Raw genomic sequence first — 15437 nt, forward strand, 5'->3', positions numbered from 1 at the left:
AAAGCTCGGCAATGAGGATAATCGATGAAATGTGCAACGAACGAGATTCCGCGATGCGATCACGTCGATGCTCTGACGTTAGCGAAAGAGTCTCTTTAGAGTTCAGTTTTTTTTAGAATTAAACAGCAGGATTTACGTATACGCGCAGTAGAGGACAGCGTACAATTCGTGGCGTTGTACGCATGTCTGACCCGCACAACTTGTTCTACTTCGGTCGGTCGCGATTCTAAATAGAGAAAGCATATTCAGATCATGGTTTCTCTATATTGAGTAGAAAAATCCGTGCGCATTGTGTGACTGAAATCGTAAAATGACGTATAACGCGTGACTCGGTACGTGCGTCCGACTTTTATAGCTTCTTCCGTTTGATCTAGTCGAAAGAGAGAATATAATGTAGCGCAGACAATGTTAAATGCGAAATTTTGTATAAAGACCGAAATGCGAAATAATAAAAAAAAGTGTCTGGTGTACGTGAATTTTCCCACTTGATTCTTACACGATTTAAAAGAGACTAATCGTACGCAGAGTATAGCTTCATAACAAATTTGCGAGCTTTATATCATTGACATAGCAGTACGTATATCTAACTTGCGTGATATTTTCCACTTAATTCGAATACGATACGAAAAGAAAGGTATTTAGACGAATTATTAAAATTGTCAGAAGTCAAATAAGACGCGTGTCTCGACGTGCGTAATCTTTCCCACTCAAGTACTCGCATAAACAAACCTGTAGCAACAACCGATTGTAAGAATGCAAGTATAAATCGGAGAAAGATTTTCAAATGCACAGTGTATGCTCGACTAACTAGAGTTGAATAACCTGATCTCGGTGGAGAATTCTCGTACGCAGCTGTGCAAGTGTTTCCGAGACGCAGCATCGAACGAATGGCACAGAAAACAATTCCATTCTCTGCCTATTCCTTTGGGCACCGATAATAACTCCGACTTGTGGGTCACCGGCACGTCGGATGAAAGGGAACGGTAGCAGTGGGATACAAGGCAACGCTAGATCGAATGACGCTTATAAAGAGAAGCAACGTTCCCGTTAGGCTCGATGACAAAGCCGGTAGAATTGAAGAGGCAGCTCAACCAGTACGGATGTTGGTCATGTAATACCTGGATCGTTCTATTGCTTCGTGTTCCCAGGGACGAGATCAAGACGCTTCGAACATACCCGGCAAAGTTTCTAGTTGTTCTGTTGCGCACCAGTTGACTTGGTCGTACGAGGCAACAACTTAACTTACGAAATGAACCATTCGCCTTGACGGTTGCAACGTTAAGTCGTATCCCTAGCTATTTCTCTTCTAATTTATTGTATCTGACTGCAACTTTCATACTTCTCTTCTGGAGTCTCTGTCGTTTACTTTTTGGTGACATCCACTGGATCAATAGTGAGATAAGTTACGTCGTTCTATTTAGTATTTACATTAGCTTACGAAAGTATTCGAACAGTTGTAGAGACCAATTATGAATACATTACGCGTGTTACATGAAACAATCTGAAATTTCATCGCCACGGTAATGAGATTCAATTGTCGTAGTTGTGTCGGTAAAATTTGAAACGGATTAAAAAATGCACATAGAAGTGTACAACAGAGTATTTAGTACAAATGTATATTTCACAGGGTTGCGAAAGTCTACACAGTGGATTATCCATTATATGGATAAGCTTCGATATTTAGTGAGGTCATTTTTAACATTCACTACATCGTCGTCCTAGTGCTTGACTGTTCTAATTCCATTTTTCAAGAAAATGTAATTAACCAACCTATATACGTCTCATTGGTATAAAGAATACAAATTTATGAAAATATGATGAAAAATCTAGTTGAAAAACAACAAATATTATTTCAAGTCCCAACCCCACACAATAATATTTAACTTCATGAATTTTAAACTCGGTTTTCTCAGTTTACGAACTAGTGGAGATAGAACAGTTAAGAACTAGAGCAACGATATATCTATGCTAATTTTCTGCTAAATATATATTTATAGATAGTAGATATACTGTAACTTCTACAAACATTTCCAGATTACTTAAACATTTTTTAAATATAATCGTAACTGTGGTTAGTAACAAAAATTCATATATCTTATCTTCGTGATTATATGAGAGAAGATTGACTTATTACACAATGAATAACCAAATTTACCTTCCTGCTAGTATAGTCGGTACGATCAGAATTTGTATGCAAATGGGAAGGATTTGGTCTCGAGGACTTGGTTTCGATATACATATTCCGTACGCTTCCTTCGTCATGCTATATCCAATTATTAGATATGACACTTCTGTTCGGTAACGAAAATTTCCATGCCTCTTCCTAATAATTTTCGGAGAAAAGATGGGCTTACCGTACATTATCGTTTGAGGGGGAAAAAAAAGAAATAAACGTGAACGAATTTCAACCGCTAGCAATCGGCTACATAACATCACTATGTATGTAACGAGGTAAATTTACATGATATCTCTAGCTACCCTAGTTTCAGTCATCTTTTCATCTCTGCACAAAAAATAACAGCACGTCTATGTTCCATTGTTAAAACAATTACACAGTGGAGTTGGAATCGAAACTCGGTCGCCGTGGGGCGGAAAAAATGAAGAAGAGCGAGGGGTTCCGTATAACGCGCAGCTAATTTCCGCGTGGCCGGAATCGCTGGATACTCGAAGGGTGGATACAAGAGTTGCGGCCGGTAGTTACGGCAATTGGATCCCGACCAGGCCATGGCTATTCGCCTGTGAAAACTACAGGGAACTTAATTACCCGAAGTGGCCGGTAACAAGGGAGAAAGCGATTACTCGTCGCGTTGAATCCGCGTCGATCTGTCGGTACTGTCATCAATTTGCGTGTACGGGGCCGCATGTAAACTCGCGCACCTTATGCGCGAAAGCTGAGCCGCGTCGCGCCGAAAACAGATATCGATCGTGCATTGTTGCTGCCGCGGCCAGCACAAGCAACCGTTTTGTTTCCTCGACTCGATGCGACCCGGTGGGATGCGCGTCTCCCTTTCGACGCGTGTCGACGATTGGTTTCAACGGAGGCTCGCCTAACAGGAAATTACTGATGCTCCGAGAACGTTCGCCGATAACTTCTAAACTATCGAACACGCGGTTTCACCGATCTCTGCCCTGCCGCCTCATTGCTACCCGGTCGCACAAAAAATCTTCAGATTGTCCCTTGAAAAAATTTTAATTCCGCTGGCGGTTGCGACTACGTGATGTTTATGACTTGTTCTGAATAACTGAAGATCCTTCGAGCTAATTACGGGGCGTGACAACTTTCCCGAATGACGTTAGGCAAAAATCACGTTCACTTTGAATTCTCGATTTTCGTTCTGTTTTACGCAACGGACCGAGTCGTCGAGATCTTTAACCTTTCAACCGGGCAGTTCGTTTGCCGAAAGCACACACTGTACATATCTGGTGAGCACAGTCTTCAAAGTTGCGCAACCAGTTAACTCGTCTTGCAGATGCATTTTCCAATGACAAATGAACTCGTCATCCCTAGTTAAGGGGTTAAGTTTATAGAAACTCGTAAAACTCCAGCTACGGAAATTTGTATAAACTCGATTCACAAGAGGATAGGAAGCGAGGGGAATAGAGAACACTCGAAGCGAAATCGCTCAAGTTCCACGACGACGTCCGAGCCAGCCTCCGAACGAGAGATCGCGAGACAAGTGACTCTTCAAACGGAGAGTCAGTTTATCCAAGAAACTGGCCAAACTTCCACCGATCGATCACTGTTCCGATGTAACCTGATTCGATGGAAATTATCGGAGCAGGCGATCGTCTGTTCCTCGATGTCGCGGAAATATCATTAACAGGTGATAGTTTTAAAGGCGTCTGGCGAGAAATCGATGTGGGAACTGACAGAAGAATCATTAACCAATTCATTTGACCTACATCCTTCCATTCTACCGATGGTTGCTATCAAACTTTCTTGCTGCTGATCCTGGACTTTTTACTCAAACTTCGCAAGTAGCTGAACCATGGATGGACCTCGATTACAGATTCGTTAATTGATTGAAGAGCAAAGTTGCGCCAGTTATAATTATCGCGAACAATGTTAATTCATAGCATTTTGAATGCGCGATGAATCATCCGAGCCACTAGCTAGAAAAGCGAAAATTTTCCAGTATAAATGGTGAACTTACTAATACGATCATCGTATTAGGGATTTTATTATCGAAAATTCGGCGAAAGCTATGCGGAACTTAATTACACGCAGAGCATAATCCCCGAGGTTCGATCCTATCGGCCATCGCGTTCTCGTGAAAACTGAACGAAACTTAATTAGTCGAGAACAGATCAATCCGGTCTCGAGGCTTTTAATCGATAGCCTTTTATCCAGCTTTCTGTAAATAAATTAAAGGAAGATGATTAACCCGATGACGAGTATCTGAAACTGGAGAAACGACCACCTGGTCTCCTTATTTCTGAAGGAAATCCCGACTCAAGTATGAAAACCACTCGACTACGCGACCAGGCTGCAACGTAATATCCTCTCTGCTAGAAATTGCCAGAATTGCCAGCTTAACTATCATAATTACTCAGAGGTTAGTCGGCCGTGAAAACCTACAGGAAAATATAATTATTCAAGCAAGGCTGTAGCAAGAAGTAACATTATTTCCTGGTCTATCGATTTTCCACTAAAACTGAAGACCACTCACCGAAATTGTCGATTGTCTTCCCTTGGAACAATTTCGTCGTTCGAGTACTTCTACCCTGGTCTACCGACGTACATAGTAGTAGTTAGTTATGCAAAGTGTTTGGAACGCGTTAACTTTATTCCAGGCTAAAGAGTTCTCTAATCTGTCCAACGGTCGTCTCGGCGCATGCAGTGTCAGAAATTATGCGAATCGCACGTTTAATCATCGCAATTAATCCGAGATCAGTCACCTATGAAGATTGAAGGAAATTGAATTATTCAGGTCGGTAATAAGGCAGGAAATGACTATGCTGGCTGTTAATTATGGGTAATTTAGAAGCATATTCGTGAATTTCCTGCTGCAGATCGTTATCGATACATTGAATATTTTAAAGCGTTCGTAACCACCAATCTAGTGAATTTTCGGCTGCATACGGTTCAGATAATATTAAGCTCTATGGGAGTATCCCCTGATAATCTTTTAATAAGCAGCATGTATAACGATAAGGAGGAAATCAGGAGAAATATAATTGCGGGATTCAAAGAGCAAGCGATAGCAGCGACAAAATTTTGATTTTTATAAACCTGTAAAGAAAGTGGGCCTTTAATACAAAAAAATGAAAATTATTTTATATTTAAATGGCAATTATTTTAACTGAAATTGATTCAACTGTGGTCGATTCGAGATAATATAAAACACGCAATGTTCTCGCTATGAAATCCGTTTCACGCGATTCTAACCGACGTCGAATGATTGGCAATCACTCATACGACATTAGCAGACGTGAATCTAAGTACTTCGATGGCGGTTCCTTTGCTTGGCTATTTTATGCAAATTTTACGCTATCCCCGTCGCCGCGTGAAACTTAAAATTGACTTGGAAACTACGATCGGGGAATGACAAGGTTCCGAACAATATTTTGGAAACTTTCATGAACTTTGATCGAATGTTCTTGGCTCGTTTTAAGCGATACTAACGTAAGAGGATTTTCAAGTTTTATTGGATACACGTAACTTCGACGAAACAATTTTCAAAGACCATGGATTAAATTTTGCATGACGGCATCGAGATTATTGACATCGTCGATGAACTTTACGTACTATCTAAAAATCTGTATCTTAAAATGTATCTCTTTTTCGTTCGATCTATAAAGCAAAGTTAACCCTTTGCACTCCGAATTTTATTTCAATTTCGTTAGCAGCAGCTGCCAACGCGTTTTTATTTGAAATTTACTTTAAGTAAAAAATAAGGCAATTTAAATAAATAGAGGAAAAAGCAAATTCACTTAAATACCAGTTTTATTCACACTATTGTTGTATTTTGTAATTTTTAAGTGTATGATATATCTTGAAACAATTCTTCAGGATGCAATCCTGCTTTTCTCTCGCACGTTTCACAAAAAAATGAAAGAATGGCGAGTGGGACTCGACAAAGGAGCTTCTGAGATAAAAACTGATATCGAGTCACACACGACATAGGAGTGCAAAGGGTTAATGATTAGAAAAGAGAATGAGTTACGAGATCGTTAAAATTACTGATGATGACGACGATGGTATAAAAAGTGGATTTTTATGCGTTTATGAGAAATTCAAAACTGTACAAATAAATCAAATGTATATTAGCATATAGGAATATACAAAAGCCACAAGTAGAAAAATCGATAAATCAATAGCTCGTCTTCTATAAAGAAAAATATTTCTTTCCGGTCATGAAGCGTCAGAAAATTCAAAAAATAAAGTTACCATATTTCAGAATATCTCGTATGCGAATCAAAACTGTGGCAAACTCCTATTGCTTTAGTCGCGCAAATAAAAATATAAATTTGTATAAATATTCACAATCTACTGATGATAAAGGATATATATATGACAAACGACAATACTAGTAATACTTTGATGATTAACACTAGAACTACCGATAGTTAACACGAAACTATTTCTACCAGAATCAGTCAAAATGATTGGTCTTTAAAAAATACGTAATAATAGAATATTTTTATATTTATTGATTTATTACTTTCTTACAGAAGGAATTCCATGTCATGTGGTATATTTTTGGTATTATTAATCCAGCTGGGACCATGATCCCTAAACGAGGGTTGACACATTTATAAAATTGTACAACCAGTCATTTTGACTGGTGTGGTATTTCTAGTGTTAGCATCTAGCGATTTAGCGATCGATCATATTGAACTCGTCATATTGAATGATACGCAGTAAAAATTTTAAAAACGTGTGGGAAGTTGTACAAAACGAGGAAACTGATTAATTGGGGCTCGATAAACAGATTGTAGGACTCTTTTACACTTTGACAAGTACCAGTCATTTTGACTGGTATTGGTATAAGTAGCCTTGATCCAAAATTATTTTGAGTTTGAATACATAGAAAACAAAATAAAATTCATTATATTATTCTTTTAGTTATCGTTGCGAAAGTCATTACATCATTGCGGAAAGTAGGAAAACATGAAGTAGGAATTTTAAAATAAAATTGTAAAACCAGTCAATTTTACTGGTGTGGTAGTTTTAGTGTTAAAGTCGCTTGGATGAGTATTAATCCAACTTATAACATCTCGGACGACAAAATTCAAATCCATTTATATAATCCGGCAGCGGCAAGTAATATAAACTTAGGATAACATTTGAGAAATACATTTTCTTGAAAGGACTTTTAAATTACGCCATTATTCGACACCGTGTTCAAGGAAACCACACCGTAAGAAGGTTCGAATCGTTAGGAAGGAAGTTTCTCCACCCGATCCTAATGAGCAAAAGTCTTCGTTATCGCGAAGCGACTGATAACGACGGAGTAACGCGATCTCTGTAACACTATCTTAAGAACCGAGCACCGCGACTGTCTCTTTAGATCGCGATGATGTATTTCGCTTTCCGACTGAGAAGGATTGCGAGAAACTTGTTCGCGTCGTCTAATTGCATGATGAAACTCGAGCTAATTGACAGTGATAAAAGAAGAAATTAAGCAGGGGCCGATGCCTGGTGAAAAACTACAAGCAAACTTCTATCGCTTGAAAAATCGAAAAAAAAAAAGAAAAAACGACGATGCACAGTTCGTTTTACTTGGTCCATGATGGATTAATTAAATGTTACTGTAAAAATTCTGAAATAATGAGAGAATCTCGCCTGAGTATTATAAAACGCATAGAGAATGTTTCAGAGCAAGGCAGAAGTAAAGGAAAGGTGAAAAATGGAAATTAGCCTTTTGAAGTGCTGAAAACAGAATAACGAAAAATACGAAATGAGTTTGTTAAAAAATTACTCGACAGCATCCTCCGGAGAATTCCTTTCGCAACCGTTCAGCAGCTACTAGTCACGCGGAATATCGGTTATTTTAAATTAAACAACGTTTCTCCGATAATTACCGAAGTAATTACAAATCTCTAGATAAATTAACGAAACAATCTCTTTTGGTGAGTAATCATCGAAGATTCTTGCAGACCATATCGATTATATCACGCTACCGCTCAAAAGTATTTGGACACTTTAGATAGATTTGTTCTAACAATATATGAATTTTATCAAAACGCAGAAATTAGGGGCAAATTAATAATTATACGCGATACATTCTGCCGTCTCACAAACTTATCGCATTATAAATTTGAATTATTTATTTAAAAAACTATGCTATGTACGTATTCCTTTTACAACTGAATATGCAATATTTTTAAACGGCAGCGTGTATTTTTCAATCGTCGCGTCCTGGTGGTCCATTCTGTAACTGTCGCTAAAAGAAGCAAAACGTAATAGCGCGATCTCGCTTATTTGCATTGTATCGTTCCGCCGTGTATAATCCGCCCCTCTCCCGACGAGTTCGTGTAATGGGAAACGGCGCGTTTCGTTTACCTCGTTCAATTTAACTCCTTCGAGAAGCGTAATTTGCCCATTCGATTTAGCGGAACGAAATACCGAAGTTCCGCAGCTGCATCGTTAACGTTGCGCGATCGACAACAGAGGTTCGGCTTAATTGTTTACCCGAAGGCATGCCGATTCTATTCAAGTAATCCGATCAATGCGGAGATTAATTTAGAAAATCGTCGAGATCGTGCCGACTAATCGACAAGACCAAAAAGTTTCGAGCCGCGAATTTTCTTTTTTATCTGGCGATTGAAAACCGTATGAATATTAAATAAGAAAGACTGCCTTGGTAATTATCGTTGAAATCAACTTGGCACTTCTTCCCTAAATTCCGAGGAAACAGAATCAAACGCTGAATACGGCCAATTATACGACGTTTAATTAAACTACCATCCATCGAGCAACGGTGCTCGCTCGCTTCTTAGAAACGACGAATCGTCGTAAATTCTGGTCCAAAAGTACGTCGAACGTCGTGCAATTAAACGCGGCGAGCTCGACAGCGTTGGGTATCTAATTAAAATGCTCTCGACCAGCCAACTGGCCGTCATAATCACTAGTTAGCTGCGCAATTCGTGTCTAAAATGGCGCGAGAAGAATCGAGCCGTAGCTAGTTCTCGTCCTTCATTCCCAGCTCCTCGGTTCCCAGCCCAAGATAGCCAGAGCTTCGGCTTAATTAGAAGAAACGAAGAGAACAGCGAAGAGTCGTGTGCCCTTCGAACCGTCAAATCGTTTCCCTGTGCAGCTTAAACTCGACGAGACTTAACCTTTCCCTTCCACTCTGTACCGTACGTGCTCTTCAATTACACCTGTTTCGGAATGCTCGATTTAATTGGATCACTTCGATCACTGACGCCCATTGCTTCAGAATTAGCCGCTTCTTACTCAACGGACCTCTACTCTACTCTGCTACGACTTTGCGATCGAATCGCGATCTTTCGTTTGATATGACGGACTAAAGATTGTTGGATTTGTTGGAAGTTTTTCCGAAACCAAACTGATCCAATCGAGATAGATTAATTAGGATCAGAACGTTAATAACGCGTATACAATTGCAATCAAGGAATTTTCAGAAAATAAAGTTGAACAGTTTGATTTCTAAATAGTTCATATATATATATTATTGTATGAACTGCACAATTTCACTTGCTCGAGTCCACTGATTCTACAAATATTGGTTGATGGATGGAATTCCACCGCAGGATCATCGGTGAAACAAATAGCACCCATACTCGAGCTATGGATTTTTCGCTTTTCACTGGACGATCGAGCGTTTAATTATCGTTTTCCCCGGCTTCTAAATTCCGAGAGCTATATGAAACGACAATATTTGCCCGATCACACGGAGACTTCTTTCGCTCAGGGTTTCGTGTGCTCTTTGCGCAAATCCTCTCGCAATACAAACAATAGCTAGGTCCGTGATTTCATGGCGCCGCTACTTGTCTAGCTAAAAGTCAATCTCGCCCAGGCCGTGGCTCGTAAATCTCTATAAAGTCGAAGGCCGCTGTCCCGTGGCGAACCACCGTGAGTTCAAGAAGATGCTCCCTTGAAAAGGAGGCCGTGTAAATAATGGCTGGACGTTGCTACGCTGTGAGAGTCACTACTCCTCTTATGGCTCTTCTGGGACATCATTCCTCTGTGACCAGGTCCGCTCACTTGCCACATACGTTAACCCGTTGCCGCTCGTTTCGCCCCTCCGATCGTTCCTTCAACGAGATCCTCTTCAATTCATTCCACCTGACGTTTTTAAATTCTTCGCCTTTACGATGCACCCTGCTAGACTTCCATACGCATTATTTTGCCGAGTCTTGGCAAAGGCATCCTTCGAGAGATTTTGCAAACTCTTCTCGAGGATCCTCCACGTTATACTCCAGGGACGATTCTAAAGATTCCTGTGATCCTTCGACATTTATATTAAAATAGCCATAGTCGTCCATCCAATATACATACCTATGACTCAGTTTAAGCTACAGACCTTCTAAGTTGCCTTATCATTGAATCTTTTAGACGGCCTCTGATGAAACACTCGCCCCTTTATTTTCTTCTTTCTTCGCCTCTTTCTTCTCTTGCTTACAGGGCCGCAGTAGAATCGAGTGTTTGAGATTAACGCGCTTAATTTGCCTAAAGCGTGTGAATTAATTGTTGAACGATGAAATGTTTGCTTTCCGTTGCTTTTCATTGTGTCGTGCTTGTACTTTTATGTATTATAATTATTTGATATGTACTCTAAGGATAGTGGTTTTTGATAGCGTATGAGATACAAGCAAGTCTGTTTGCAGGAAGATGTGTCTGTATACTTGAAACTGTCCTTATCCAGCAAATCCGACAAGGAGCCTCCCGCACAAAAGCCGCGTGTGCACGAAGCGAACTCGAGGAATCGCACTCGACTCGAAAATCAGCTTCTCATCAAAGAGCTTTCGCTCGAGTGTCTGCCTAACCGAAGGGGGTACTAAGCCAGCCCAGTCAAGCAGTCGACACCTTCATTGTTTCAAGGTGTGCGCCATCGAAAGGAAAGCTGCCGCTTCTCTCCCGTTAGCGTTAAACGTGTATCCACTTACGCGTGCCAAACAATTGGCCGGTTAGCCTGTGATTATTGATCGGATTGCGAAGCTTTCGTCGGCCGTGAAAAGTGGGCGTTGGCTGTTGCGTGACACGAGAAACTAGCCGGCTGAAAGAAGGAAACATCGATGCTAAGAATCGATTTGACGAGATTCGCCGTCGTCGTTGATCCAAGAGGACCGTACTCGGAAGTTTTATGCCGCTACGTTCAATAAGCATGGCGAACTATGAATTCCGTTTCAGAGGAGAAGAGTCGACCGTATCCTCGGAAGTACGCGCGTCCCACGACCATCGAGCATCGATGTTTCTGTTATTTTAATCGCTTCGCAACTCTCTACCAAATGGGTTTCGCATGTCGTCTAGTTTACCGGTCGTTAACTCGCGAGTGCAATCCTCCCTTTTTTTTTTTTTTTTTGCATCGCACGCGTGGCCTCTTTACGTTCGCTCGTAGCGAAGAATACAAATGGTGACGGTTATCGCCGGTCTCCCCTCGGTTTCCTTGGTTTACGACGCAATCGCTATTAAAATATGCAATCGAGCCGACACGTTATCCTTCATCAGGGTTTCACCATCCTCTCGGGGGCGAGAGACGCGGTTAACGAGCCGTTTGTACCCGACGACGTTGAATATTTTGCATGAAGCTCGCGACGTCGGGAAAGATATCGCGCGTGTAGAAAATTCTTGTCGACTTGCACGCTGCAATTTCGATCGTTTAAACCGACGTTACATCACCCTCGCGTAATTCTGACTCTTGTCGAACTAATTAAACTGTTCGGAAATACTCAGAAGTTATGTTCTCCGGGGGGAAATCAAACGGAATCGGCTCGACGTTTTTCAACAAAAACGCTCGCTTGCCTAGAGAAAGTAAATTCCCGATAATTTCAGAGTATTAAATTTCCCGACAAACTATTTATCGCTTGGAAAGCGATTAATTCATTATCGCTCGTTTAAACGATCTCGGGCTTTCATTAAAGGAAACTCCATCAGAGTATTCCGGCCGTTTTACATAAAGATATCGAAATTCGCGTCTCGATAAAATGTTACCCGAATTGCCTCGATACGTACCAACAAAATATTCCTCTTTTTCTTCTTTTTTTCAATTCTGATACAATTTTTCTCTGTCTATTTATTACGCGATACGTGGATATGGTAATTCGTATAAAGCAGCGCGTACCGTGGTTGTTCGCGCTCGGAATAAATCCTTCTCTGTCCAGTGGGCTAGAAATTTATTTTGTGTTCGAACATTCCCGACCACCTCGGGTAATTTAGGCTTGTTGCCGCTGCATCGTTGTCGATTCACGGCTTCTAAGTAGAATTAGCCAACAAAGCGTGGACTGGTCGAGTGTCATTGAAATCCTGTGTTCGCACTGTGGTTGCAAGTTCAAGGAGTCGACGAATGCACACAGTTGCACGTGATAATTACTGTTCGTGAGAAGCTCGCGGAAGGTCCGCACTCGACGCTTGCCAAGTCGTAACTCGCGAACGTCATTCACATGCCACTGACGTTTATCCTTTATACGGTTTTAAACGATCTTTGAATAGGTTCGAGATATTACTTAGATCGATAAATAAATTAGCTCCGCCTTTAACTTCGAGACACGTAGTTGGAAGCTGCCTGTTCTGCTTCATCGTTGCATCGATAAACTTTTTGCAGTGATCGCAGTCGAACGAAACGTGCGCCATTTTCATCGATCGATTTTAATTCAATTGCATAGGCCGGCACGCCACATGAAACAGCAAGCGCCGCGCAAACAACGATAAAGAGATTTAATCGAATAACGCGGACATCGCTGAGCTTTGTCGCTTTCGAGTTTATAATAACACGCGGCCGACAATTAGATTTCATCTTCCTTCTATTTAGGACGGGGAATTTATTTTCCGTGACTGCGCTGCTTTGCATGCAGTTTAGCGTGTCCATTAACGCTTCCTGCACATTTTCCTCCAGAAACATTGTACGTACATGATGCATTCCACGCGAAATAGACACGATGCACTCAAAATACATTTTCTGCAACTAATTCGTCGTTAGAGATCTTTTTTAGAAATATTTTTCTTTCGCTTCTCTTCTCTACGATTGGATATTTTCCAGCACCCTCTTCGGAATTTTCCTTCGCACGAAACAATTTTTCCATTGCATACGCAACCAGTGTACGATGTGTCTAAGCGTCTTTCTTGCGTGTTTCTTTTGTATTGCATATTTTCAACTTTCTTGTTACCTGCCTCGTGCATTTGCTTCTTTCAAGTTTCCAGCGTTCACGGGTTTTGTGTATGTTGTTCGCTTTCTGCTCTCAATATCAGCCATAAAATTGGGAAAAGAAAGAAATCTCGGCTGTACGGGGATTCCAACTCGAGACCTCGTGGTTCCAATCGAACCACGCTCCATCCTATCGAATGATCCCGACTTTGTCTTTTTATTTTTCTAAATTAGTCCTCTGTTTCTACAGCTAAAACTACTTTCACGAGTTTAAAATTCAGTTTGTTCCACTTTTAATCGTCCTTCTTATAACACGGAACCACTCACCTTGCGAATCATAATACGATCGGACCACCAGGCCAAGAACTATATTCGGTCTGAATCGAAATTACGATCGTCTCAAGAAACATCTGCATTTTTACAATTTTCACGTATGTGACGAAGAATATCAAAGCGTGTCAACGAAATTACAAAAGTCCTACTACGATGTTTCGTTAATATACAAAAGACATTTCCAGTAGTGTACGTACCAAAAATCGCAAAATTTGTGTCATCAAACGATCCTTTGAACGTTCTCCTCGCAGATTACACCGAGAAAAGAAACGGCATGCAAGCCACGGGCAGGTACGAAACGAGATTTGCCGAGTCCCAGCGCGTGCCAAGCAAATCCGCAGTGGAAAGTGGTCGCAGTGAAATTACAGTGTTGATATTCCATTGATAACAGCCAACGCGACGGTTAGCCAAACCGGCTGGCCAACCGATAACAAATTAATTATAGTTTGAACGGAGGTGAACACGTATTTGGTCTATAGACATCCGTGATCGGGGTAATTACAGCTGAAATTCGAACCAAACTGCATAAGCATGTAACACGAATGTAATAACCAAGGAGACAATGCGGCCGCGGAGGCGAAATGGGAGGAGGGTATGGTCACCTATGACAAGAAGGAAGGGATAGACAATCGCGTAATTGTAGCACATTGATCCGTCGAGAAGATGACCTCGAGTGTGTAGGTAGCCGTTCGAGATCCGGCAAACCTCGAGCCCAGACACGATTGATTGCTTGCGATCAGATTATGGCAATTAATGGCTCAAGTGCTATGGATCGAACCGCTTGTAAATTAGTTCCGGTTCCGGGCAGAAACTCCCGGAATTCAACTTATCACCGCAAGTACGTGGACGCGCGGTGTATCGGTGCCTGTATCTGCTGCATAATCCATACGCCATGCCAGTTCGGTGCGTGTTGGCTCCGAACGAATTTCCAGTTAGCCGAACGCTTCCCTGCCGAACGATCGTGTTCGACGAGAATGCAGAAACAAATATTCCGAGCACCCGGTTATGTATGGATGCGGCGAATTTCGACCAAATATTGCAGCTCGGTGTGGATCTCACGATCCAATGTAAACGCGCCTGAATCGCGAAAGGAAATGGCGAATTTTAGCGATGCAACGTTCGCCAGTTGCCTGTGAGAACAATTATCTCGTGCTTTCTTCGCGTCAAATTCATCGTACTGCTCTTGTAAATTATAAATAATGATAAATAACGTAGTAATTGTGTATATAGAAATTATTATGTATGCGTGTATATAGAATATTGTGTGTGTGCAGGATACTGCAACGTAGGCGAATACAACAAGACTGCAAGGTCCATGTGCAAAGATTATAAAAACGAGTGCTTAATTTTTTCTAATTGAAATATCGAAAAATTCAGATTCAGCGATGATTTGCTTTTCGATGTAGTATACAAGGGGAGAATTTTAAATAAAAAGCAAATATTACGTCGAAGCGACCTTGCAAATTAAATATTTCAACCATCGATAATTATAATCCGTGTCCTCTAGACACAGGTTAACTCGCGTCCTCCTAATTCATCGCGAAACGTCCTTTGCCTCCTTAGAAAACTGGCGCTTCGAATGGCGGATGTTCCCACAGGCATTCGCGATCGTTTTCCCCGCTCTTGCTATATCCTCTCCATGCATTATCACTAATTTGTATAGGGCGTACAGTATTTGCCTAATAAATTTCCCGTTACAAATAACGTTCCACTGCAGGACTTAATAAATTACCGTGACGAGACAGGGTAGAAGCGCAATTACCCGCGCAGGGTGAAATCGAGGCCTGGCGAGGGGGAACAACCCGATGTCAGAAGCCACCGCTCTTGTTCTAC

General features: G+C 41.1%; 1 protein-coding gene across 1 annotated transcript in view; it reads right to left on the reverse strand.

The window, feature by feature from the left end:
- The window catches only part of nAChRalpha1 (nicotinic acetylcholine receptor alpha1), a 147321-nt gene that overhangs the window by 82336 nt on the left and 49548 nt on the right, over positions 1-15437 (reverse strand). The gene's annotated exons all lie outside the window — the stretch shown is intronic.

The sequence above is a fragment of the Bombus vancouverensis genome, chromosome 9, assembly GCF_051014615.1.
Source record: "Bombus vancouverensis nearcticus chromosome 9, iyBomVanc1_principal, whole genome shotgun sequence".
Classification (NCBI taxonomy): Eukaryota; Metazoa; Arthropoda; class Insecta; order Hymenoptera; family Apidae; genus Bombus; species Bombus vancouverensis.